Raw genomic sequence first — 27591 nt, 5'->3', positions numbered from 1 at the left:
TTGATAATGATAGTAAAAACTCCATTTTATCAAATACTTCAAAACTTTTATAATGGTATTGTATTTGGGATCATTATATATCATTAGACATATAAGACATGGTTCATTCATGTTTGCTAGATTTTGAATGTCCCTTCCTGTTTACAATCTTTTAAATATAGCCTTACTCACATGTAGTGAGAAACATTTTCAAAGTTTCACTCTTTTATTCTCAATATATTTTCCAGTCTTAAACTAGAGTTTTTTAGAAGAATAAGAAATTCCCTTTAGGAAAAAATGTGCCTGTTAAAATTAACTGGTTCAATATTTTAGAGGATAGTATTATACCCACATTAATTCTTTAAATTTAGACTCAGGCAAAAGCAGCTAATATTGCTTTCCATGTAATTAGTTATTAAGGCATGATACAGTGCATCAAAAATACCAATCTGAAAATTATCAATGTAATTAAAATGCCATGGAGGTAGAGTATAAGTGATTTTATTTTAAAATGGTGAGTTTTGAATTTTTTAAAGGAAATATTCTCTGAAACTTTAGAAAGTATTACTCAATATAGTTCTAAGTGTTCTTTTCTTTGTGCCATGAACTATATTTTTCAATTTAAACAATGTTAAGAATTTGATATATATGGTATTTATATGCAATGGAATTATAGTCAATAATAAAAAGGAATAAAATATTTATACATACATATAACATAGATGAATCTTAAAATAATTATGCGGAATGAAAGAATCCAGGTTAATAAAATGAATACTTCTTTTGTGATTCCATAGATGTAAAATTCTATAAAATGCAAATTAATATATATATTGACAGCAGAACAGTGATTGTCTTGAATAAGGAGAAACTACAAAGGGACACAAGGACACTTTTATAAATAATAGTTTTATTCATTATATTGATTTTGGTGATCACATCTCAGAATATTCAAATGTTAAAATTCATCAAATTGTGCAGCTTAAATATGTATGTTTAGTGTTTGTCAATCATGCCTCAATAAAGCTGTTATGAAGAAAAAATTCAAAAGAAGGAATTCCATTAGTAAACACAATGGTATCACTGATATCAGACTAAATCTCTTACTGGAATAGTTTCTGTCAGAGTTGGATAAAAAATATAAAAACAAGTGTTTGCAGGTATTGAGAAGCATACTTGGGAGAAGGTCACTATACACCATAAGCTTCACATTCACTTAAGTTGTCTCCTTGTGGGAATTGGCCAAAATATGGCCAAAGAAATAGAACACAGCAGCTTTACTGAGTGGATGATACATGTATTGGATTTGGGGGCTGCTAAAGCAGTTGTACTTTTAAGGGCAGAATATTGGAGAGAATGAAGCCAAACTATGCCAGAAGTTTCTCCTTGCATCATTGGTAACTCTTAAACTGCACATACCCAAGATAAGACCTTGTGAGACCTAGGAACAATGTTTGCTATGAAGTTGAAAGTAAAGCAGAAACTTTAGAAATCTCATGTATTAGAAAGACATTGAAGATCAGCTCCAGTGAGTAGAGACCATGATGAACAGCCTAAATGTTGAAGTGAGATCCCAGAAAGGTCATTCTCTATGATTAAGGGCTACACACTAGGAGTAAGGGAAATAGAACCACTATATCAAATCCGCAAACCAAACTTTGACAGCATCAATGTGATCTGCTAGTAATTGATCTACCTCCCAGAATAAAAACAAACACTCTTTAGTAGAAAATAACATAAGCCAGAATTCTAACATGTAACATTACAATGCCTAGCATACAATTTAAAAAGGAATAGTCTGTAACTGCAAAATATATCTGACATTAAGATGTTTTGAAAAGGATGAAAAGCATAATAGATGGAGGAGAAGACAGAATTACCTAAAAAGAAAAGAAAAGGAAAAAAAGCACACATACAACTGAATGTAAAAATGAGGTAAAAAAATAGGTAAAAGGGCTAACATACATGTACACTTACTTAAGAGGTGAAAAGAGAAAAAATGGAACAGAAACAATATTTAGCAAAATAACTGTCCCTTCCCAGTCCCTGCAGTTTTCAATTTTGATGAAGGCATTAACTCACAAAATGCTCTGCAAATCCTAATAATCATAATATCAAATTAAATTACTAAAAAATAAAAATTAAGTAAAAATATTTAAAATGACCATAGAAAAGTCATATTTTCTTTAGAGGAAAAAAATAACTAGAAAGAAATTATTTTCTCAACAGAAACTTTGGAAGCCAGAAGATGATGGGATTGCTTCTTTGAAATGCTGAAGAACCAAAAGGAAAGGAAAACAAAATCAGAAACCTTAACTTAGGTTTCAATATGTAGTGAAAAAATTATTTACAAATAAAAACAAAATAAAAATGCCCTCAGACAAAAACTGAGTAAACAAAATATTAGCAGATTTGCACTACAAAAACTACTGAAGAAGTTCTTCAATTGAGTAAAATGATTCCAGAGGAAACAATTTATGTGGAAAAAAAAATTAATAGCACCAAAAAGGGTAGATATGTGGGAAAACGTATAGGATTACTTACTGTCTAAAGCAATGATAACAGCAATCACTACGGGATCTAAAAAGTATTAAAGTAAAATACATGGCAATAGACTAAATGTTTTTTTAAAAAGGTAAATAGACCTAATCAAGAATTTAGTAAGATTCTTTCTTTCTTTGAAATATGGTAAAAGTACAAATTTATATAAGTTTTTTAAATAAAGTACACATCAGCAATTTCTAAAGAAGCAATACAAATATAACAAAGATGAAATACATTAAAAAAGCTAATTTAAGAAATAAAATGGCTTTTCAAGGCTGAGGTGGGTGGATCGTGAGGTCAGGAGTTCAAGACTAGACTGGCCAACATAGTGAAACTCTGTCTCTAGTAAAAATAGAAAACTTAGCCAGGTGTCATGGTGTGTACCTGTAGTCTCAGCTACTTGGGAGACTGAAGCAGGAAAACTGCTTCAATTTGGGAGGTGCAGGTTGCAGTTAGCCAAGATTGCACCACTGTACTCCAGCCTGGGCAACAGAGTGAGACTCCAACTCAAAATAAATAAATAAATAAGTAAAAGAAATAAAAAATTAAACTATGTCAATAATTATGTCAAATATATATATATAGAATATGTCAATAAAAAGATAAAAATTGCCACATTCATTTTTTTAAAGATCCATCTATATGCCATTTACAAAGCATGCTTTTTTTCCCTTCAACTTTTATTTTAAGTTCAGGGATACATGTCCAGGATGTGCAGGTTTATTACATAGGTAAACATGTGGTTTGCTGCACAGATCATCCCACCACCTTGGTATTAAGCCCAGCATCCATTAGCTATTCTTCCTTATGCTCTACCTCCCCCAACGCCCACAGGCCCCAGTGTGTGTTATTTCCTGCCAAGTGTCCATGTGTTCCCATCGTTCAGCTCCTACTTATAAGTGAGAACATATGGTGTTTGGTTTTCTATTCCTGTGTTTGTTTTCTGAGGATAAGGGTTTCCAATTCCATCCATGTCCCTGAAAAGGACATGATCTTATTTATTTTTATAGCTGCATAGTATTCCATGGTGTAGATGTACCATGTTTTCTTATCCTTTCTATCATTGATAGGCATTTAGGTTGATTCCATGTCTTTGCTATTGTGAATAGTGCTGCAATGAACATATGCATGCATGTATCTTCATTATAAAATAATTTATATTTGGGGGAGTATACATTCAATAATGGGATTGCTGCATTAAATGGTATCTCTGCCTCTAGGTCTTTGAGGAATCACCACACTGTCTTTCACAATGTTTAACTAATTTACACTCCCACCAACAGTGTAAAAGCATTTCTTTTGCTCCACAACTGCTCCAGTATCTGTTGTTTTTAGACATTTTAATAATAATCATTCTGACTGGCATGAGATGGTATGTCATTATGGTTTTGATTTGCATTTCTCTAACCATCAGTGATGTTGAGCCTTTATACATGTGTTTGGTAGCCACATGTATAACTTCTTTTGAGAAGTGTCTGTTCATGTTCTTTGCCTACTTTTTAATGGGGTTGTTTTTTCTCATAAATTTGCTTAAGTTCCTTGTAGATTCTGGATATTAAACCTTTGCCGGATGGATAGATTGCAAAAAATTCTCTCCCATTCTGAAAAACATACTCTTCGAATATAAATATAGACAGCTTGAAACATAGCTGATGGAAAAGTTATGCCATAAATACATTATCCAAAAGAAAGCTAGTATGAATATATTATCAGTCAACATAGATTTTAAAGGAAAACATATTAAGAGAAATAACATATTTTATAATTATGAAACATTTGAATCAATAGGAACATATAACAATTTCAAATTTGCAGGCACTTGAAAACTGCTTTAAAATATGTAAACCAAAAGTTGACAGAATTAAAATGATAGACAATCCAAAATCTTAATTGAAGATTTTAACACATCTCTCTTAATAACTGATAGAACAGGCAGACAAAAAAAGAGTAATAAGGATGTCAAAGTTTTGAATAATACCATTAACCAACTTGATCTAATTGGCATAGCTTAATACTGCATCCAATTAATTACTGAATATACGTGTTTTTCAAGTAAATGTGAAACATTTATCAAAATGGATCATAGAGCACTTACGTAAGACTTATATATTTCAAATGCTTGATATAGTGTATTTTCTCTCCCACTATTGAGATTAATTAGAACTTAAATTACAAGAAAAAAACTTGGAAAATGCAAATTATGGGACAGCAAATATTTCAAAAGCAAAATAGAGTTTAGAACACAATGGAACAACATCTTCACAGTTGCTGATAGTGAAAAACTGTCAAACTAGAATTCTATAATTAATACTAATTCAAGAATGAATAAATAAAAACATTTTTGGAGAGAAAAAAATCAGGATTTCTAAAGGACGTATACTAAAAGTTAGAAAATTTCCTCTTGAAGGAAAAGTTTTATGCCAAATTTTTTTTAAAATGGCGAATATAATTCTAGTCTTCCACATGGGAAAAGGGAAATACACAACTCCAGCCCTCTCCAGTCATCCTGCTCTACCTAAGTGGCAAACAAAGCAGCAATACCAAACAAAAAACCTGAGAAATAACAGTGAATTTTATAGTCCAGAGGCACAGGCTCAGCAAAACATTGATAATTAATCATAAGATACACTGATAAGGTTCATGAGGAACAGAGTCAGATATGGCAAGAATGTTGGAATTATCAGGTCAGAAATTGTCTTAAAACTATGACTAATGTGCTAAGGGAGTTAATGGAAAAAGTAGATAACCCATGCAACAATGGAATGAAAGCAGAAGATAGAAATTCTAAGGAGAAAAAAAAAAGAAGTTCTAGAGATTAAAAAAAAAGTAACTGAACTGAAAAATGTTTTTGATGGGCTCATTAGTAGACTGGATGCACCTAAGGAGAGAGTCTTTAAGCTTGAGGGTATGATAATCGAAACTTCCAAGCTGAAAGGTAAAGAGAAAAAAAGAATAAAAACAGAAGTATAGAATATCCAAGAAATATGGAACAAAAGGAACTATGTACAAAAATTATAACATATTTAATGTTGATACCAATAGAAGAAAGAGAAAAATGAACAGAAGCAATATTTGAAACAATAAAGACTGAGAATTTCCCCCAAATCAAGTGAATTGGATAAAGAAAATGTGGTATGTAAATGTGGTATATCTATGTAAAAAGATACACACACACACACACACACACACATATGTCAAAATATAACAGATGTTAATGACGATGTGGAAAAAAGGGAATACTTATGCCCTGTTGGTGGAAATGTTAATCAGTACGACCTCTATGGAAAACATTGTGGAGATTTCTTAAATAAGCAGAAGTAGAACTACCAATGGGTCTATAAGTTTCTTCATCCAATCATCCATTAATGGACACTCAGGCTAATTTCATATATTTGCTGTTTTGAATAGGGCTGTGATAAACATACGAGTACAGGTATCTTTTGATTTAATGGTTTCTTTTCCTTTGGTTACATACCCAGTAGTGAGATTATTGTATCAAATGATAATTCTATTTTTAGTTCTTTGAGAAGTCTCCATACTGTTTTCAACAGAGGTTGTACTAATTGACATTCCCACCAACAGTGTATAAACATTCTCTTTTCTCCATATCCTTGGCATGATCTATTAATTTTTGAGTTTTTAGTAATAGGCATTCTGACTGGTATAAGATGCTATCTCACTGTAGTTTTAATGTGTACTTTTCTTATGATAAGTGATGTAAAGCATTTTTCATAAGTTTATTGGCCATTTCTATGTCTTTAAAAAAATGTCTACTTGTGTCCTTTGTTCACTTTTTAATGGAGTTATTTGAGTCTCTTTCGTAAAGTTGTTTGAGTTTCTTTTAAATTCTGGATACTAGTCCCCTGTCAAATGCATAATTTTCAAATATTTTCTTCCACTCTGCAGGTTGTCTGTTCACTGTATTTTTGCTGTGCAGAAACTTTTTAGTTTAAGTCAGTCTCATTTGTCTGTTTTTGTTGTTGTTGCATTTGCTTTTGTGGTCTTAATTATGAATTCTTTGTCTAGACCAATGTCCAGAAAAGTTTCCCCTAGGTTTTCTTCTAGTATTTTCATAGTTTCAGGTCTTATATTTAAGTATTTGATCTATATTAAATTGATTTTTGTATATGGTGAGAGTTGGAGTCTAGTTTCATTCCTCTCCGTATGGCAATCCAATTTTCCCAGCACCATTTATTGAAAACGGTGTCCTTTCCTAATTATATATTTTTATTGACTTTTTCAAAGATCAGTTGGCTGTAGATATGTGGCCTTAGGAAAAAGCCATGATATTCATAAAGAACAAAAAAAGGAGCCTTAGTAGTCAATATTCTATGTGAAAAGAACAAAGCTAGAGGCATCATATTACCTGGCTTCAAATTATACTGCAAGCCTATGGTAATCAAAACAGCATGGTATTAATATTACAATAGACAAATCTATCAATGGAACAGAATAGATAAGGCAGAAGTTAAAAAAATAATAAATAAAAGACCTTAGTTGCAGAGAGGCAAAAATAAACATTACATCTTAGAAATTATGAAAGCAAGAAAAAAGTGGAGTGAAATATTTGGTGTTGAGAGAGAAAAACCACCAATCTAGAATTCTGTCCACTGCAAAATCATCCATCAAAAGTGAAAGAAAAATGCTTTCTTTAGATAAACAAAAATTGATAGAATTATTGCCAGTAGACTTGCCTTGTGAGAAATGTTAAAAAGAAGAAAAGAAAGAAAGAAAAAAAGAATATAGGTCAGAACCTCAGGTCCACATAAAGAAAAAAAAAACATTGGAGAATAAGTGAAGGTAGATAAAAACTTTTATTTGTCTTATTCTTGGTTGATGTAATAGATAACAATTTTTATAAAAAATAGCAACAATATATACAATTATGTATGCTTATATACATGTATATAGGCATACGTCATTTTATTGCTTCTCTTTGTTGTGCTTTGAAGATAGTGTGCTTTTTACAAACTGAATGTTTGTGACAACTATGCATTGATAAGTCTATTGGCACCATTTTTCCAATAGCATATATTTTTGTGTGTGTCTCTGTCACATTTTGGCAATTCTTGCAATGCTTCAAACTTTTTCATTATTATTATATCTGTTATTGTGATCTGTGATCAGTTAACATTGATGTCACCATTGTAATTGTTTTGGGGTGCCACAAACTGCACCATATAAGACAGTGAAGTTTATTGATAAATGTTATATGTGCTCTAATTGTTCCACGAACTGATCATTCCCTTGTCTTATCTCTCTCCCTCTTCTTTAGCCTCTCTATTCCCTGAGACACAACAATATTGAAATTAGGCAAATCAGTACCTTACATGGCTTCTAAGTATTTAAGTGAAAGGAGGCATTTCACATCTTCCACTTTAAGTCAAAAGAAACGATTAAGCTTAGTGAGGAAGGTATGTCAGAAGCAAAGGCAGGCTGAAAGCTAGGCCTCTTGTACCAGCCAGCCAAGTAGTGAACACAAAGGAAAAGTTTTTGAAGAAAATTAAAAGCACTACTCCAGTGATCCCAGGAATAATAAGAAAGCAAATCAGTCTTATTGCCAATATGAAGAATGTTTGAATGGTCTGGATTGAAGGTCAAATCAGTGTCAACATTTCCTTACGTGAAAGCCTAGTCCACACCAATGCCCTAACTCTCTTCAGTTCTATAAAGACTGAAAGATGTGAGGAAGTTACAGAAGAAAATTTGTAAGCTGTCATTTATTGATTCATGAGACTTAAGGGAGGAAGCCATCTCTATAACATGAAAGAGCAAAGTGAAAGAATGATAATGTATGAGAGGCAAATTATCCAGAAGATCTAGATAAGATTATTGGTGAAGGTGGGTAGACTAAACAATAGATTTTCAATGCAGACAAAACAGTCTTCTACTGGAGAAAGATGCTATATAGGATTTTCATAGCTAAAGAGAAGTCAACCTGGTCTCAGAGTTTCAAAGGGCAGGATGACTCTCTCATTAGGGGCTAATGCAGTGACTTTAAGCTGAAGCCAATGTCCATTGACCATTCTAAAATTCTTAAGGCTCTTAAGAATTGTGTTATATAAATTGAACAACAAAGACTATACAAGAGTACATCTGTTTGGAACATGGTTTATCAAATATTTTAAGCCCACTGTTGAGACCTACTGCTCAGAAAAAAAAAGAGTATTTTCAAAATATTATTGCTCAATGACAATGCAGCTGGTCATCTAAAAGCTTGGATGTAGACGTGCAAAAAGATTAATGTTTTCATGCCTTCATAAGAGTGTTTTCATGCCTGCTAACATAACATCCATTCAGTAGCCCAGGGATCAAAGACTAATTTTAACTTTCAAGTCTTATCATTTAAGAGATACATTTTGAAAGGCTATAGTTGTCATAGACAGTGATTCCTCTGATAGATCTGGGCAAAGTAAATTAAAAATTTTCTGGAGTTTACCATTCTAGGAGCTATTAAAAACATGATTCATATGAGGAGGTCAAAACGTCAACATTAACAGGAGCTTGGAATAAGCTGATTCCAATCCTCATGGATGACTTTGAAGGGTTCCAAATTTTAGTGGAGGAAGTAACTGCAGATGTGGTAGAACTAGCAACAGAACTAGAATTAGAAGTGGAGCCTAAATATGTGACTAAATTGCTGCACTATTATGATCAAACTTGAAGGGATGAGGAGTTGCTTCTCAAGGATGAGAAAAGAAAGTGGTTTCTTAATATGGAATCCACTCCTGGTAAAGATGCTGTAAACATTATTGAAATGGCAACAGCGGACTTAGAAAAATAGTACATCACTTTTGTTAAAGTAGCAACAGAGTTTGAGAAGATTGATTTTTAAAGAAGTTCTACTCTGGGTTAAATGGTTTAAAATGGCATTGCATGCTACAGAAAAATCTTTCATAAAGGAAAAAATTGATACAGCAGCTTTCATTATTGTCTTATTTTTAAAAATTGCCACAGCCACCCCAATCTACAACAACCATTACCCTGATCAGTCAGCAGCCATCAAAAATGAAGCAAGAACTTCCACCAGGAAAATGATTATTACTCACTGAAGGCTCAGAAAATTACAAAGCATTTTAAGCAATAAACTATTTTAATTAAGATTGTACATCATGTTTAGACATAATGCTATTGCATACTTAATATACTACAGTATAGTACAGATATGAATTTTATATGCACTCAGAAACCAAAAAATTCATGACTTGCTTTATGGTGACATTTACATTACTGCAGTGATATGGAACTGAACCTTCAATGTCACCAAGGTATCCCTTTATATATGCTTTTGTATGTTTATGTATAAGTAAAATAAATTACAGCAATGATACAAGGGACAGAAGGGAGGAATTCAAGATTTTTTAAAGTTATAAGGTACTTGCATAACCTATGAAGTGGTAAAATGTTATTCAAAAGTAGACCTGGCAGGGGATAGTGGCCCACACCTGTAGTCTCAGCACTTTGGGAGGCCAAGGCAGGCAGATTATGAGGTCAAGAGATAAGACCATCCTGATCAACATGGTGAAACCCTGTCTCTACTAAAAATACAGAAAATTAGCTAGGCATGGTGGCACATGCCTGTAGTCCCAGCTACATGGGAGGCTGAAGCAGGAGAACTGCTTGAACCCAAAAGGTGGAGGCTGCAGTGAGCTGAGATTTCACCACTGCATTCCAGCCTGACAACAGAGTGAGACTCCATCTCAAAAATAATAATTTTTAAAAAGTGGACCTGTATTAGTTGCAAAGGTATATTGCAAACTCTAGTACAACCACTAAAAGAAATAAAAATTATAATTAATATTTCAAGAAAAGAGAGAAAAGGGAATAATATAAAATGCATTTAAAACCACACAAAAAATATGGAAGACAAAAATAGGAACCAAGAACAAGTAAAATAAAAAGTAAGGGGTAAAAAGTATAGTAGATATTAATCCAAATATATCAATAATTACTCTTAATATCAATGGCCTAAATGCATAACAAAAGACAGAGATTGCCAAATTGGATCAGAAAAACAAGACTCAACTATATGTTGTCTGTAGAAAACCCACTTTAGTTATAAAGACACATATAGATAAAAAGTAAACAAAGGTATACCATGCTAACAGTGATCAAAGAAAGAGTAGTTTCAGACAGAGCTGACTTCACAGCAAGAAAAGTTGTCAGGGATAGAGGAGGATTACCTAATGATAATTGGGCAAATACTTAAAAAAGATATAATGATTAATGTGTATATGTATGCACTTAACAATAGCGTATCAAAATACATGAGGCAAAATCTGATATAACTGTGGAGAGAAACAGATAAATTGACTACTATAGTTGGTGATTTTCACACCCTTCTGTCAGAAATGAACAGATCCAACAGGCAGAAAATAAGTAATAAGTAAAAATGGTCTAACTGAACAGCATTATTAATAAACTGTATTTAATCAACGTCTATAGACCACTTTATCACAAACAGGAGATTACCTTCTCAAGTTTACATGAACATTCACCAAGATAGACCACATTCTGGATAATAAAACAACACCTTAACAAGTTTAAATGAATATAAATCATACAATTTTCTGTTCTCAGACAAGTAGAATTAAACTGTAATTAATAACATAATAGCATGGAATCTATGAATTGCTTTTGGCAGTATGGCCGTTTGCACAATATTGATTCTTCTTATCCATGAGCATGGAATGATTTTCCATTTGCTGTGTCCTCTCTGATTTCCTTAAGCATTGGTTTGTAGTTTTCCTTGAAGAGGTCCTTCATGTCCTTCATTAGCTGTATAACTAGGTATTTTATTCTGTTTGTGGCATTTATGAATGGGAGTTCATTTATAATGTGGCTCTCTGTTTGTGTGTTGTTGGTGTATAGGAATGCTTGTGATTTCTGCCCAATAATTTTGTAGCCTGAGACTTTGCTGAAGTTGCTTATCAGCTTAATAAACTTTTATGTTTATTAAGTTTATTAAGTTTTATGTTTATTAAATGTTTAAATGAGTCAACGGGGTCTTCTACATGTAGGATCATGTCTTCTGCAAACAAAGATAATTCGACTTCCTTTTTTCCCATTTGAACACTTTATTTCTTTCTCTTGCCTGATTGCCCTGGCCAGAATTTCCAATATTATGTTGAATAAGAGTGATAAGAAAGGGCATTCTTGTCTTGTGCCAGTTTTCAAGGGGAATACTTCCAGCTTTTGCCCATTCAGTATGATATTGGCTGTGAGTTTGTTATAAATAGTTCTTATAATTTTGAGGTATAAATATCTAGTTTATTGAGAATTTTTAACATGAAGAGATGTTGAATTTTATTGAAGGACTTTTCTGCATCTATTGAGATAATCATGTGGTTTTTGTCTTTAGTTCTGTTTATGTGGTGAATTACATTTGTTGATTTGCATATGTTGAACTAACCTTGCATTCCCAGAGATGAAGCTGATTTGATTGTGGTATATAAGCTTTTTGATGTGCATCTGGATTTGGCAGTATTTTATTGAATATTTTTGCACTGATGCTCATCAGAAATATTGGCCTGAAGTGATTTTTGTTTTTGTTGTTGTATTTCTGCCAGGTTTTGGTATCAGGATGATGTTGGCCTCATAAAATGAGTTAGGGAGGAGTCTCTCCTTTTCATTTCAGAAGTAATAATACCACCTCCTCTTTGTACCTCTTGTAGAATTCAGCTGTAAATGCATATGAACCTGGGCTTTTTTTGGTTGGTAGGCTATTCAACTTCTGCCTCGTTTCATCTTGGGAGGGTGTATGTGTCAAGGAATTTATCCATTTCTTCTCATTTTCCAGTTTACTTGCATAGAGGTATTTTTGCAATCTGTCCATCTGAAAAGGTTTTAATATTCAGAATCTATAAGAAACTTAAGCAAATTTATAAGAAAAAAACAAACAACTCCATTAAAAAGTAGGCAAAGCACATGAACAGACATTTCTTAAAAAAAAAAAACATGTGAACAGCCAACAAACATATGAAAGAAAGCTCAGCATCACTGATTATTAGAGAAATGCAAATCAAAACCACAAGACACCATCTCACACCAGTCAGAATGAAGATTATTAAAAAGTCAAGAAACAGCAGATTCTCACAAGGTTGCAAAGAAAAAGGGATGCTTTTACGCTGTTGGTGGGAATATAAATTAGTTCAACCATTGTGGAAGATAGTGTGGTAATTCCTCAAAGATTTAGAACCAGAAATACCATTTGACACAGCAATCCCATTATTGGGTATATACCCAAAGGAATATAAATCATCTTATTATGAAGATACATGCACTCACATATTCATTGCAGCACTATTCACAATAGCAAAGACCCAAATGCCTGTCAGTTACAGATCAGATAAACAAAATGTGGTACATGTACACAAAGGAATACTATGCAGTCATAAAAAATGAGAACATGTCCTTTGCAGGGACATGGATGGAGTTGGAAGCCATTATCCTCAGCAAACGATCATAGGAACAGAAAAACAAACACCACATGTTTTTACTTCTAAGTGGGAGATGAACAATAAGAATATTTAAACACAGGGAGGGAAACAAAACTCACTGGGACCTGTCAGGAGAGGATGGGCAGTGGAGAGAGCATTAGGGCAAATAACTAATACATGCTAGGCTTATACCTAGGTGATAGTTTAATAGGTGTAGCAAACTTCCATGGCACACGTTTACTTATGTAACAAACATGCACAACCTGCATATATATCTCAGAACTGAAAAATAATAATAATATTGAAAAAACAGATATCTGAAAAATCTCAAAATATTTGGAGATTAAACAATACACTCTATGTAACCCATGGATCAAAGAAGACATCTCAAAGAAATTTTAAGATATTTTGAACTAAATAAGAATGAAAATACAATTTATCAAAATCTGTGGGATACAATGAAAAGAATGTTCAGAGGGAAATTTATAGTATTGAATACATATTCAGAGGAAAAGAAAAATGTAAAATTAATCACTTAAGCCTCCACCTTAAGAAACTATGAGAAAATGTTTAAATCCAAAGTAAGGAGAAGAAGATAAATACTAAAAATTAGAGCAGAAATCAATGAAATTGAAAAAATAAAACCAATAGAAAAAATTAACAAAACTGAAAGCTGGTTCTTTGAAAACATCAATAATATTGATATGTCTCTAGACAAGCTAATAAAGAAAAGGGAAGAAGTGGTGGGAGAAGAGGGAGACAGAGGGAAAGAGAAAGAGAGAGAGAAAAACTGTGAAACTCTGATAAAAGGTATAAAGAGGAACTAAATAAATATAAAGGTATACCATGTTCATGGGTAGGAAGACTTAATATTGCCAGTTCTTTTCAAGGTGATCCACAGACTTAATACAATCTCAACTTTAAAACTCAGCAAGTTATTTTATAGATATCCATAAACTGATTGTAAGGTTCATATGGAGAGGCAGAACACCCAAAATAGCCAATACAATAGTAAAGCAGAAGAAGAAAGTCAGATGACTGACACTACATAACTTCAAGATTTACTACAAAGCTACAGTAGTCAAGACAATGTGTTGTTGTCAAAAGAACGGACAAGTAGATCAGTGGAACAGAATAGAGGGCCAAGAAGTAGGCCCACATAAATATAGTCAAATAATCTTTGACAAAAGAATAAAGGCAACACAATAGAACAAGGACAGTCTCTTCAACAAATGATGCTGGGACAACTGAACATCTATATGTAAAAAATAAATCTTAGATACATACTTAACATCTTTCACAAAAATTAACTCAAAATGGATGATCAACCTAAATTTAAAATACAAACTATAAAACTCTAGAAGATAAGCTAAAATAAAATTTAAATGATCTTGGAAATAGTAATAACTTTTTAGATAAAACACCAAAGGCATGATCCGTACAAGACATAATTAGTAAGTTGGACTTTATTAAAATTAAGAACTCCTCCTTTATGAAAGATGATGTCAAAAGAATTAAATGATAAGTCATAAGCAGTGGTGACAGGTAGTTGGGGTGAGGTGCCTGAGGAGGTTGGTTGGAAGTGATCAACTAGGGCACAGTGGCATCAGTGGCTGGAGCCAGCACTTGAGCTTGAAAGAAGGTATTAGTGGAGACTCTGGCTTTTCCTCCTCTTCCCACCAATATTACTTTCTGGAGAAAACACATTCATGGGTAGTACTTTCTTCAGATGCTGACATTTGGTGAATAGTTACTCTTGGTCACGAAATTTGGAAGACACACTATCCATCCTCCCAGATTGGATCTCTTTTCATATGGATCTTCTGTCTCTATGCTTGTTTTTGAAGATAACTTTTTGGGAAACATTTTGGATTACAAATGTTCATCCTCATCTATGCAAAGAAAGTAAAGATATTGCTGGGATTTTGAGGGGCTTTTCCTAAAAGGATTCTTACACACCTTAGAAGTGCTTGAGGAAGTGATAAAGGTAGCATAAACCCTTAATCTCATGGCTGTATGCACAGTCATTGTTGAAGCAAATTCCTACATAATCTAACACTCTTGGTGTGTTAAAAAAATAAATTTGCAAATAAGCATATTAAGTCTACTGGTGGAGCCTGTGGGCACGAACATTTATATAAGGACTCTGATCCTAGAGGCAAATAACAAGATGCAGAGGCCAGAAAGCATACAGAATCAGGAAAAAAGTTGTCTAAAATGACCTACAACGTTTGAAAAAACATTATTTTGATTGGCTAAGGCTTGAAGGATCTCTTCCAACACTAGCACAGGAGGGCATCAGTGTCTCCATACCATGTGCAGCCTATTTAGGCCAATCCAGAACCTGAAATAGATCTGGAAAGCCAGAATGCATGTGCTGAGACTGATAGTGTCTCCACTGACTCCACGGCTCTAAATCATATCCTACAGAAGATTAAAATGCCACCTTAGATGAAGAGAGGAACAAGCTTGCATAATAGGTAGAATAAGCTAGAAGCCCCAAAGGAAAGTTCCCAAATCAGGAAATCTGGCCAGGATATCACAGCTTTTATGCAGTCAGACCAACCCAGGTCTTCATCCACAAATGATGCCCCATCAGCTCCACTGTAAAGGAAATAACTTGTGCCAATGCTGCTGCATGTCTACCAAGAGAAGAGGGAACTGCAGAGTGGATTAAATGGTTGGAGGCAAGCAGCCTCACCCAGCTATCTAGTGCAGTGGTCTCCAGTACTGACGGCAGCATTCACACAGACTCCATGGATGGAACAGCAGACCCTCAGTGCAAAAGGAAGAAAAAGCCTGCTATTGTTCACCTGCAGCAGAAGAGCCGGATGCTCCCATGACAGATCAAGATTGCACAAACAGCTTGGGATGACAGCATTGCTGAGTACTTGAAGCTTGCCAACAGCTCGGACAAGCAGCAGGTTGGCTGAATCAAGCAGGACTTGAGAAGAGCCAGAAATCTGCCCAAATCATTCTCCAGGTACAAAAGAAGCTTGAGTACTACCACAGGATGCTCAAAGGAGGTGGAGCAGATTGGGATCCCCCCCAGCAACCAAAGACTGTCTTTATGAATATGCAGCAGGGTCTGAAGGATGTGGGAGTAAAGGTTAGTGGCTTCAGTGAAAGTGTAGTAAGTGGTAACAAAGGTGGATTTACCAGTTTCTCTCAGACCAACTGTTCAGTAGCAGGGATCATGGTCTCCAAGCCCAGAGAGTTTGCCTCAATGACTTGGAACAAATTAGGTAGTATAAACAATATCCATAACCTGAAGGACTCTTTAGAGGTAGGGTGAGTGGATGAGGGGAAGGCTTTGAGAGTGACTTTGAACTTCAAGTGATGCCCACAATATGGTAGTCAGGAAGATTGTTCTAGGACCACTTTAGGCTCAGTGGGAGTCAACAGCACCACTGGTGGCATCACTGTAGGAGCATCCAGCTCCAAAAAGAATAACCTGCACATACAGAGCTCAGGATTTAATGCACTATTACATGAGATCCAGGAGATCTGGGAAACCCAGGCCAGCCTAGAGAAATCATTTGATGCCCTCAAGGAACATTATCAGAGAGACAATTTCTTAGTAATGAAAACCTTATGGAAGGAGTGAAATAGATGTGAATGATGAGAAGAATAACTAAATGACCTAAAGAAGCTTCACCAGAATGAAATATTGAACTTGAAGTAGGAATTGGCTGGTAGGGGAAAATTTGCATATCAGCCCTGTGGATGGGCCTGGGATATCTAGGAGGCATGCTGGACATCCATCTTCAAGATGGAGCTGGATATTCAAGATGCAACACTAGCAGGTTTTGGAGCTAGAAGGGCTGGAGAATGCCACTGCCTGGAATCTTCTGGATAAAGTAATAAACATCCTCCTAGTTGTCATGGCAGTCCTTTTGGTCTTTGTCTTTATGGTAGCTAACAGTGTGGTTCCCCTTATGAAAACTTGTAATAGGGTGTTCAGTACTTTATTCCTTGTGGTTTTTACTGCCTTCCTCTGCAAGCACTAGGATGCCCTCTTCATCTATGTGGAATGGTTCTTTGCATCCCCAAAGGATGCTGGCACAGAAGGTATTGCTCACTTTTCTCTGGCAAGTGCATGGAGCAGGAAGTTAGACAGCAACTTACCTACTCTGAAGTTTTCTACAACAAAAGAGCTGAGTGAATCTGTTTACATGTAGAATGATGTTTTCTTCTTCAAGAGTCATAATTACAATAGTGCTTTTTAGATTTTATCCAATAATTTTTTGGAACAAAAATCGTGGACAATTTTTATGTAGCATGATTTTCTTTTGAATGTGAATCTTAAACAGTTATTTAACATGAACCAACAATCTGAAGTATACAGCTGTGTCTATGTCCATACCATCCTGAACACACCAATATCATCTGAAGTATACTGCTGAAAGAAAATAATGTTAATGAGCCATAAGAAATCATCTGAAGATGCAAAGCTCACTGGTAATAGTAACTACACAGAAAAACAGAATATTATAACATTGTAAACTAGTCATATCTTGACTAGAAAGATAAAGGGGGAACCAACTAAAATAATAACTGCAACAACTTTTCAAGACATAGTACAATAAGATATAAACAGAAATAACAGAAAGTTTAAAAGTGGGAAGACAAAGTGTGAAGTTTTTATTAGTTTTCCTTTTGCTTCTTTGTTGGTTTCTTTGTTTAGACAATTAAAGTTCAGTTCTTATTAGTTTAAAATAATGGGTTATAAGATATTATTTGCAAGCCTCGTGGTAATCTATAAGTACAATCATGCAATGGATACACAAAAAATAAAGCAAGCAATAAAAACATACTATCTGATAAATTCACCTTTGCCAAAGGTAAGATAAGAATGAAGGAGAGAAGGAAGAAAAAACTATAAAAGAAAATTCAGAAAACAAATAAAATGGCAGAAATTAGTTCTGACTTATTAATAATAACATTGAACACAAATGGACTAAACTCTCCAAACAAAAGACATAGATTGGCTAAATGGATTAAAAAAAATAATAAGACTCAATGATCTGTTGCCTACAAGAAACATACTTCACTTACAAAGACACATATTGACTGAAAATAAAGAGATAGAAAAATATATTCCATGCCAATGAAAAACAGAAAAAAGCAGAAGTAGCTATACTTAGACAAAATAGATTTCAAGTCAAAGATCATAAGAGAAGACAAAGAAGGTCATTATGTAATGATAAAAAGGTAAATGCAGCAAGAGGATACAATGGTTATAAATATATATGCTCCCTACACTAAAGCATCCCAATATGGAAAGCAAATATTATTAGAGACACAGAGAATGATAGACACCAATATAATAAGAACTGTAGACTTTAACACCCCACTTTCAGCATTGGAGAGATTTTCCAGACAGAAAATCAACAAAGAAACATTGTACTTAATCTGCACTGTAGGACAAATAGACCTAATACATATTTACAGAACATTTCATTCAATGGCTAAAGAATACATATTCTCCTCAGCATAAGGGTCAGTCTCAAGGATAAATCATATATCAGGTAACAAAACAAGTCTTTAAACATTCAAAATTTTGAAATAATATCAAACATCTTCTTTGACCATAATAGAATAAAACTAAACATCATTATCATGAGGAATTTTTAAAACTATACAAACACATGGAAACTAAACAATATGCCTCTATATGGCCAGTGGTCAATGAAGAAATTAAGAAGGAAACTGAAAAATTTCTTGAAACAAATTTTAGTGAAAACTCAACTACCAAAACCAATGAGATATAGCAAAAGCAGCACTCAGAGGAAAGTTTATAGCTATAGGTGCCTACATCAAAAAAGAAGAAAAACTTCATATAAACAACCTGACAGTGCAGCTTAAGAAACAAGAAAAGAACAAACCAAACCCAAATTAGGAAATGAAAAGAAATAATAAGAATCAGAGCAGAAATAAATGAATTTGAAATGAAAACAATACAAAAGATCAACAAAACAAAAAGTTGGTTTTTTGAAAATACAAATGACAAACCTTTAGACAGAATAACTAAGAAAAAAAAGAAAATACCTAAGTAAATAAATTCTGAGATGAAAAAGGAGATATTACAATTGATACTCTAGAAATTCAAAGGGTCATTAGTGTCTACTATGAACAACTATATGCCAACAAATTAAGAAGTCTAGAAGAAATGGACAAATTCCCAGCCACATAAAATCTAGCAAGATTAAACCATGAAGAAATCCAAAATTTGAACAGACCAATAACAAGTAATGAAATTACAGCTCTAATAAAAAGTCTCTCAGTAAATAAAAGCCCAGTACCCAATGGACTGCTTAATTCTACCACACTTTTAAAGAGGAACTAATACCAATTCTATTCAAATTGTTCCAAAAATTAGAGGAGGGAATACCTCCAAACTCATTCTATAAGGCCTATATTACCCTGATACCAAAACCAATGTCACATAAAAAATATATATATAACAGGTCAATATCTGATTAATATTAATGTGAAAATCCTCAACAAAGTACTAGCAAACTGAATTCCACAATACACTGAAAAGGTCATGCATCATGACCAAGTGGAATTTATTCCAGGGATGCAAAGATGGCTCAACATAATGCAAATCAATGTGATAGATCATATAAACAGAATGAAAGATGAAAACCATATGATCGTTTTTGATGCTGAAAAGCATTTGATAAAGTTCAACATCACTTCTTGAAATAAATCCTCAAAAACCTGGAAATAGAAGGAACATAACACAATAAATGCCATATGTGACACACCCACAGCTAGTATCATACTGAATAGAGAAAAACTGAAAGCTTTTCTCTAAAATCTGGAAAATGACAAGGATGCTCACCTCTAACACTATTCCATGTAGTACTTGAAGTCTTAGCTAGAGCAATCAGACAAGAGAAAGCAATTAAGATCATACAAGTTAGAAAGGAAGACATTAAATTATCCTTCTTTGCAGATATGATCTTACATCTGGAAAATTTTAAAGGCTCCACCAAAAAAACTATTAGAACTGATACATTCTGTAAAGTTGCAGGATACAATATCAACAAACAAAACCCAGTGGTGTTTCTATATGCCAACAGTGTAGAATATAAAATAGAAATCAAGAAAGTAATCCCATTTATTATAGCCACAGATAAAATTAAATTTCTAGAAATTAACAAAAGAAGTGGAAGTTCTCTACAATGAAAACTATAAAACATTCATAAGAAAAATTAAAGAGGACAAAAAAATTGAAATATGTTCCATGTTCATAAAGTGGAAGAATAAATATTGTTCAAATGCCCATGCTACCCAAAGCAATCTATAAATTCAATGCAATCCCTGTCAAAATGCCAATGACATTTTTTACAGATATAGAAAAACAACCTTATAATTTATATGGAACCACAAAGGATCCAGTATAGCCAAAGATATCTTGAGCAAAAATAACAAAACCGGAGGACTCACATTACCTGGCTTCAAATTACACTACAGAGCTATAGTAACCAAAACAGCATGGCACTGGCATGAAAACAGACACATACACCAATGGAACAGAATACAGAACACAGAAATAAAACCACACACCTACAGTGAGCTAATTTTCAACAAAGGTGCCAAGGCAAACATTGGGGGAAAGGCAGTCTCTTCAATAAATGGTGCTGGGAAAACTGAATACCCATATGCAGAAGAATGAAACTACACCTTTATCTCTCACTGTACACAAAAATTAAATCAAAATGGCTTGAAGACTTAAATATACAATCTCAAATTATGAAACTACTAAAAAAAAAAAAAAACCTAAAAACCTTGGGAAACTCTTCAGGACATTGGACTGGGCAAAGATTTCTTGAGTAATACTCCACAAGCACAAGCAACCAAAGCAATATGGACAAATAGGATCACATCACATTAAAAAGCTTCTGCACAACAAAGGAAACAATCAACAAAGTGAAGAGACAATTGTCAGAATGTGAGAAAATATTTGCAACTATCCATATGACAATGGATTAATAACCAGAATATACAAGAAGCTCAAATAACTCTAAGAAAACATCCAATGATCAAATTAAACATTGCTCAAAATATTTGAGTAGACATCTATCAAAAGAAGACATATAAATGGCAAATAGATGTATGAACAGGTGCTCCACATCAATGATCATCAGAGAAATGCAAATAAAAACTAAAATGAGATATCACCTCATCCCAGTTAAAATGGCTTATTTCCAAATTACAGCCAATAACAAATGCTGACAAGGAGGTGGAGAAAAAGGAACTTTATACACTGTTGGTGGAAAACTACATTAATACAACCACTATGGAGAATGGTTTGGAGGTTTCTCAAAAAACTAAAAATAGAACTACCATAGGATCCAGCTATCTCACTACTAGATATATACTCAAAAGAAAGGAAATTAGTAAATTAAAGATAAAAGATATATCTGCACTCCCATGTTTATTGCAGCACTATTCCAATACCCAAGATTTGGAAGCAACCTAAGTGTCTGTCAATAGATAAGTGGATAAAGAAAATGTGATACATATACACAATGGAGTACTACTCAGATGCAAAAAAAGAATGAGATTCTGTCATTTGTAACAACATGGATGGAACCAGATGTCATTATGTTAAATGAAATAAGCCAGGCACAAAAAGACAAACTTCGCATGTACTCACTTATTTATCGAGGCCAAAAATAAAAACAAATGTATACAGACAGAGAGTAGAAGGATGGTTATGAGAGGCTGGAAAGGGTTGTTAGTCGGGGTGAGGCATTGGGGATGATTAACAGGTACAAAAAAATAGATAAATATGATCTAGCATTTGATAAAACAACAGGATGACTATAGTTAGCAATAATTTATTGTAGATCTTAAAATAACTATAAGAGAATAATTGTTTTTTTTGTAACACAAATAAAGTATAAATGCTTGAGGTAATGAATATGCCACTTACTCTATGTGATTAACATGCCTGTATCAAAATATCTCATGTACCCCATAAATATATACACACACTATGTACCCACAAAAATTAAAAAATAAACAAAACAAAACAAAAAATACAAGTCACAGATTGGGAGAAAACATTTGAAAATGACATATTTGATTAAGAAGTATTATCCAAAATATATAAAGAACAATTAAAATCCAACCATAAGAAAATGAACAACCTAAAAAAAAAATGGCAAGGACCTGAACCAATACCTCATCAAAGAAGACAGCCAGATGGCAAGTAACTATATAAAAATATGTCTATATCATATGCCATTAGGGAATTGCAAATTAAAACAATGAAATACTGCTACCCAACTATTAGAATGGCCAAAATCCAAAACACCTTCAACACCAAATGCTTGCAAGGATGTGCAGAAACAGCAACCCTCATTCATTGCTGGTGGAAATGCAAAATGGCACTGCCACTTTGGATGGCAGGTTGGATGTTTCTTGAAAAACTAAACACACTCTTATCATACGATCCACCAATCACCTTCCCTGATATTTACCAAAATGAATTGAACACTCATGTTGAGAAAAAATCTGATAACAGATGTTTATATAGCTTATTAATAATTGCCCAAACTTAGAAGCAACCAAGATGTTCTTCAGCACTTTAGTGGATAAATCAACTAATGTTCTTCAGTGGGTGAGTGATAAATATTATCCTGGATGGATAATCTTTCATCCAGACAATGAAATAATAATCAGCACTAAAAAGAAATAAGCTATCAAGTTGAAAAAGACATGCAGGAACCTTAAACACATATTTACTAAGTCAAAGAAACCATTCTGAAAAATCTGCATGCTGTATGATTTTACCTATATAGCATTTTGGAAAAGGCAAAAACTATAGGGTCATAAAAATATTAATGCTTGCCAGGGGTTAGGGTAGGGAGGAATGAGTAGGCAGAGCACAGAGGAATTTTAGAATAGTGAAGTATTCTGTATTATACTATAACGATAAATAGCTGTCTTTATGTACACGTTAAAACACTGAGAATTTAACATGCCAGGACTGAAGCCTAGTGTAAACCATGGATTTTGGGTCATAAGAATGATGATTATAATAGCTTAACTTCTTATTTTTTATGTCTTTAGACTTTATTCTTATGCTGGCTTTACAACCTTTTGCAAAACAAAAATACCCTTTATCTGTTTTGTCCAAAAAGAAGCAGTGTTTTCCTTAAGATGCATTTGATTGCATCTCCCTTGTACAATTTACACAAACTATCAGTAGTTTTTATTCATTATCCAAAATGTTAAAATTCTAACAATTTACACAAACTATCAGTAGCTTTTATTCATTATCCAAAATGTTAAAATTATGTCAAGTAACTCATATAAATAGCAAAATAACATAAAATAATAAAAGTTTATAATGAAAAGAATTCACTCTTCTCCTTCTCAGCCTCACTTCCATGAAGCAAAAGCTTATAAATAGGTATTTCATTTAAAAAATCATCTAATGATTGTCTCTTTAACTTCAAATATTACTAAGTGATCAATAATTTAGTGCATTGTCAATTGATGACCAAACATTAAAAAATAAAAATTCACGTATAAAACCTACCTTCTTTTTTACTTTTGTTTCACTTTTTTCTATTGTGTATCTTTGTCTCTAAGATATTCACTTCATTAGGAAAAATACAAAAGAATACAAAGAGAACAAAGAAAATAAATTCTTGGCTTGCAGTTTCATCATAACCAAGACAACTAAGACTTTTAACTGGCAAAGGCTGTGGGTTTTGGGACTCAAAGTTGGAAATGTTAAAAGAAACAGAGCGTAGAGTCTATGCAGAATAAAACAGTCACTTCTGTTCTTCTTTGGGTAAGGAATTACACGAAAGCATCAGTACTTATACTTAAACATTTATAGGCCACAAATTTACAGAGCATGGTCAAAATTTGTTTTGCCTGAAATTCCAGTTTACAAAAGAAGAAAGAAGATAAAGAGAAGATGAGGAGTACAAGGGAAAGAGGAGTAAGAGGAGGAGACAAAGTGAAAAAGGAGGTCAGGAGGAGGAATAGGAGAAAATAATTTGCATGTTACAGACTACATTATATGCTATAATTTAATTCACATTAACATTGCAGATGTAGACCCAGTAGCCTTTTGTGTTTGACACCAATTTCAATCTTCCAGATTTCAAAAACTTTAGACAGCATCTTTTCACTGAACACCATGTTAGGAATATTAAGCACCTAGGCTTTTCTCCAGTCTTCTTTCTCTTTCAACTTCTCAACATGTGTCAGCTAAACTTACCTTACCTTTTATTATACATTATTAAAGTTGGAAATTTTACAATCTGTCCTCCAGCATTATTTAATTCTTCTGTTTTGTCCATAAATTTTTAAGTTGAAAAGCAACAATTATATGACTCTAAATAAGACTTAGTGTGTAATCAGTGTGCTAAGATATATCTCTTTTACAATAGGTTTAACAGTAAGACTGTAAAGCAAATCAAAAGAACATGACTCGAATATATAGAGGAAATGGCAAAAACCGCAATTACTTTTGTACCAACCTAATATCTATTGAGACTCCATAGTTGTTCAAAATTTGCACTATTTTAGTTTGCATTTGCCTAATATTTGGACAATAATTTTTATATACATTTTTTTGAAGTATCTGATTTCTTATTAGTCTTAGGTTTAAGAAAAAATTTATTCTTGTCACCAAGTCAGTCATATCATGCCTCTCTTTTGTCAATTTTTCTATTGCTTAGAATCCATGTCTTTCTTCTTTTTCTTCGTGTGGTAAAAAAACACATAAGAAATCTATCCTTTAACCAATTTTTAAGTGTATAATACAGCATTATTAATCAAATGCACATATCTTGTATGACTGAACTTTATACCTATTGAACATTTCTCCATTCCTGAGGCTGCTGGGCACCATCATTCTTTTTTCTGCTTCTCTGAGCTTAACAACTTTAGATGCCTCATATAAGTGGAATCATGCGGGATTTGTCTTTCTGAAAGTGGAATATTGCACTTAGCATAATGTCCTCAAGTTTCATCCATGTAGTAGCACACAACATATTCCTTTTTTAAAAAGCTGAATAGACAGGCATGGTGGCTGACACCTGTAATCCCAGCACTTTGGGAGGCTGAATGGGGGCGGATCATGAGGTCAAGAGATTGAGACCATCCTGGCCAACATGGTGAAACCATCTCTACTAAAAATATAAAAATTAGCTGGGTGTGGTGGCATGCATCTGTAGTCCCTGCTACTTGGGAGCCTGAGGCAGAAGAATCACCTGAAACTGGGAGGGGGAGGTTGCAATGAGCCAAGACTGTGCCACTCCAGCCTGGCGACAGAGCAAGACTGTCAAAAAAAAAAAAAATCTGAATAAGAATAATATTATAGGTTAGATGGATGGATGGATGGATGGATGGATGAATAGATAGATAGATAGATAGATAGATTCATTCTTCTGCCCATGGACATTTAGCTTGTTCTCACTTGTTGGTTATTGTGAATAATGCTGCAATTGAACATGGGAGTGCAAGTATCTCTTCAAAATTCTGTTTTCAGTTCTTTTGGATAAATACCAGAAGTGGGATTGTTAGACTATACAGAAGTCCTATTTTTAATTTGTTGAAAAACCTCTGTACTCTTTTCCATAGCAGCTTCACTGTTTTACATTCCCACCAAGAGTGCACAAGAGTTACCTTTTCCATATCCTTGCCAACATTTGCTATTTTTTATTTTATTTATTTTATTTATGTATTTTTTTTTGAGATGGAGTTTCGCTCGTTTCCCAGGCTGGAGTGCAATGGCGCGATCTCGGCTCACTGCAACCTCCGCCTCCTGGGTTCAGGTAATTCTCCTGCCTTGGCCTCCTGAGTAGCTGGGATTACAGGCACGTGCCACCATGCCCAGCTAATTTTTTGTATTTTTTTTTTTTTTTTTTTTTTTTTTAGTAGAAACAGGGTTTCACCTTGTTGACCAGGATGGTCTCGATCTCTTGACCTCGTGATCCACCCACCTCGGCCTCCCAAAGTGCTGGGATTACAGGCGTGAGCCACCGCGCCCGGCATATTTTTTATTTTTTAAAAAATTATGGTCATCCTAAGAGGTGTAAGATGACATTTCCTTGTATTTTTTATTTACATTCTCCTGATGATTAATGATGTAAGCATTTTTTCATATATCTATTGAACAATTGTATACCTTATTTCCTTTATCTATTTTTCAATGAGTTACTTGATTTTTTTGTTTTGTTTCAATATTGAGTTGTGGAATTTTCTGATAAATTTTGGATATTAAGCCTTTATCAGACATACAGTTTGCACATAATTTTCCCATTCCATACGTTTTCTTTTCATTCTGTTGACTGTTTGCTTTTCTCCACAGAAACTATTTAGTTTGTTGTAGTTCTACTTGTCTATCCTTACTTTTCTTGCCTGTGCTTTTTGTGTCATATCTAATAAAACTTTGCCAAGACTAATGCTATGAATATTTCTTTCTGTATTTTCTTCCAGGAATTTTATAGTTTATAGTCTTCCATTTAATTTTTAATCTATTTTGAATTGATTTCTGTGTATGGTATAACATACAGGTCCAATTTCTATCTTTTGCGTGTAAATGTCCACTTTTCCCAACATCATTTGCTGAAGGGACTTTCCTTTTCCCACAGTTCCATCCTGACATCCTTGTTGAAGATCATTTAATCATATCTATGTAAATTTATTTGTGGCCATTTTAATCTGTTACATTGGTCTATATGTCTCTAATTACGCCAGTCCCTTATATGTATTTTTAATCACTATAACTTCATAATATGTTTTGAAGTTACAAAGTGTTAAGGCCTTTTTAAAAAATTTTTCTCAAATTTATTTTGGTTAGTTGGGCTCTCTTATAGTTCCATATGAATTTAAGGATGAATTTTTATTTATGCAACAAATGCCACTGAGATTTTGATAGGGAGTCCACTGAAGTTTTAGATCTCTTTGAGCAGTATGGGCATTTTTCCAATATTGTCTTTCAGTCTATGAACATGGGATATCTTTTCATTTATTTGTGTCTTCTTTAATTTCTTTCAGTAATGTTTTATGGTTTTTCAGTGTAGAAGTCTTTCACTTCTTTGGTTAAGTTTATTACTAAGTATTTTATTTTTATCAATGCTATTGTAAGTAGGATTGTTTTCTTAATTTTCTTTTTGGATAGTTCATTGTTAGTGTATAGCCACATAAGTAATTTTTGTGGTAATTTTGGATACTGCAACATTGCTGAATTTGTTTGTTAGTTGTAAAAGGGTTGTTTTTTTTTTGTGGAATCTTGAGATTTTTTGGGTACTCATATAATCCACTAATAGAGATTATTTTACTTTCTTTCTGACTTGAATGCCTTTTATTTCTTTGTCTTAATTGCTCTAGATAAAACTTCAAGAACTATGTTAAACAGAAGTGACATGATTGGGCATCCTTGCCTTGTTTCTGATTTGAGAGGAAAATATTTCAGTTTTTAATTATTGAGTAAGACGTTAGCTATGGGCTTGTCATATATGGCTCTGAGATAGCCAGATAAAAACTAGTCCTCTCAGGTAGGCTGCCAAAGGCCAGAAATTTGGATGCTGGTTTCACCTCTTTTCCTCTCCAGGAGGAAGCTAAAAGTTAGAGGTTTTCTTCT

The 27591-nt window shown here is 33.5% G+C and overlaps 1 pseudogene; it reads left to right on the top strand.

Annotated features, from left to right (window-relative positions):
- Positions 1 to 15101: 15101 nt before the first annotated feature.
- On the top strand, positions 15102 to 17143 carry LOC105732672 (transmembrane and coiled-coil domains protein 1-like; annotated as a pseudogene).
- The last annotated feature ends 10448 nt before the right edge of the window (positions 17144 to 27591 follow it).

This window comes from Aotus nancymaae, unplaced genomic scaffold (assembly GCF_030222135.1).
Source record: "Aotus nancymaae isolate 86718 unplaced genomic scaffold, 86718_ANA_hifiasm-v0.15.2.pri h1tg000036l, whole genome shotgun sequence".
NCBI classification, from domain to species: Eukaryota; Metazoa; Chordata; class Mammalia; order Primates; family Aotidae; genus Aotus; species Aotus nancymaae.
This window is presented reverse-complemented; position numbering and strand designations above follow the sequence as displayed.